Raw genomic sequence first — 2,186 nt, 5'->3', positions numbered from 1 at the left:
GCGTCGTGATGATGAGTCTTGGTTTAATTATAATACAATGTTTTTATTAGTCAAGAATTATGACTCCATCTAGTCAAGAGTACACATCCTTATTATATTTTTCATTACGCTAGTTTGTACATGAATTGCAATTTAAAAATGCTTTTTATTAATGATTTTAACAGTCAAAATAATATTTAAAAATTCTGTTACTGTACCATTACACACAGTAATTAACATAATTTTTTTTTTTGTGATAATCAGGATAGTTTCCGAGTTTTCGACTTGATTATATCCACCCTAAATCCGAGATCAATCTTTGTATATGAACCATTTTGGTTTAGAAATTATATCTCTCGTCACCAGTGAAATCGAACCCAAGACTTTGAAAATGATTTTATCACCTCTCAACCACTGGATCACCACCGTTGGGTTAATTAACAAAATATTGTATAATAAAACCGATACAATAACCACAATTCAATAATAAAATCCGATCTCATAACTGTTTTTAAGCGGTGGACCTTATTTGGTTATTATTTATATAGATTTTTGTCTTTTCCAGCATATATTTGTTTAAAATAATATAGTAATTAGTCATTATAATATGCATCAATTATATAGATGGAATCCAATTATCTATCTGTCAGGAAATTATTGTTGAACTAATTTATTTAGATTTATTATACGAAATCGAAGATTTGATGCAGGGAACATGTAGATGTTAGGGCCGCATTGTTAAACAAATAAAGGTTGTTCAAACTCATAAGCGATTGAGTTGAGTGTCCATATAGACAAGTTGGATGAATTTAAGATAATATATATAATTATGTAAGAATAAATAATAAAAGAAATAAAAAAGGGTTTTAATTTTAATTTTTTTTTTGTAGGATAAAAAGTTTTTGTGGTTTGCTTGGAGGCATTGCCAACTAACAATCTGCCCCATGTTTATCCGTATTCATATCTATCTATACATGTTATGATACATATATGCAGTTGTCTATATATTTATATATGTGTATGTATATATGCAGTTGTCAATATATATGTGTATGTACTATGTATGTATATGCAGTTGTCGTTGGCAATCGTAACGTGACTTTCATGCAAGAATGCGTCTTCTTGTTTCCCATCCTCTTTTCTTGGACAGCTCTATATATTATCCTAACCGCTGCTGATTCCTTTTTTTTTATTATATATATTTATATTTGAATTGTGAAACTTAGAATATATTCCGTATTAATATTAAATTTAGAAATTATCTTAGCAAAAGAAAGGAAGAAAAATAATTCCGTGTGGAATTACGCGTCTATAAACAATCATTTTTCCCCTTGCGTTATTATTCGTCTGCAATATTTTTATTAACAGAAAAATAATAATAATGATAGGGTTTGCCATAGGTGAGGCTGAAACTGGGCCCAATGAGGCCTAACTCTGATCCACAAATATCCAATGGGCCCACTCTTTAAAGTCTGCCGTTTTGGTCATAAATATTCGGGTTTATCTGTTTTTTTTTATAATTCGCGTCTTATATAATTTTTAAACTTGTTTTTTTTTCTCTCTTCAATATTCTAAAATCTTTCTTTCATGCATAAAAAAAATGAATAAAATTCCCGAATTTTTGCCGTAAAAAATACAAATTCCAGAATATTTAACTTTTTTAAATCCTGAAAAGTAGAAGAACTTGTGTGAATTTAAGAAGATGATTGGATCGTTATGTGGACAGCCAATGATTCTCGGAGTGTGATGTGAGAGTGCTGGCTCATCCGCAGACGTGGATAACGAGTTTTCTTTTCCCGAATCCTGATCCTTTCGAACCACATCGCACACACACGCCACACACATATATATATATATATATATATATATATATATATATATATGCATGTGTCAATAATACAATTTGCATATACTCTTAATATAACTAAAATTACCCAATCGGAGTTAATTGAGTGATAGTTTGTTTGTGAGGGTAAAGTTATCTTTATCCCAAATCATATTTTCGAGTGGCCGTTAAAAAATGTAATTTAATTGTAATAAGATTATCGTGCGATCGAATGTCCAGTAAACCAATTTAAATTAATTTTAGTTATTTAAACTAATTCCGATAACACCAATTGGAATTAGTACTAATTAAATATATATATATATATATATATATATATATATATATATATATATATACACAAAACAGGCTTAATGTATTT

Source organism: Tarenaya hassleriana, unplaced genomic scaffold (assembly GCF_000463585.1).
Source record: "Tarenaya hassleriana unplaced genomic scaffold, ASM46358v1 Cleome3, whole genome shotgun sequence".
NCBI lineage: Eukaryota > Viridiplantae > Streptophyta > Magnoliopsida > Brassicales > Cleomaceae > Tarenaya > Tarenaya hassleriana.
This window is presented reverse-complemented; position numbering follows the sequence as displayed.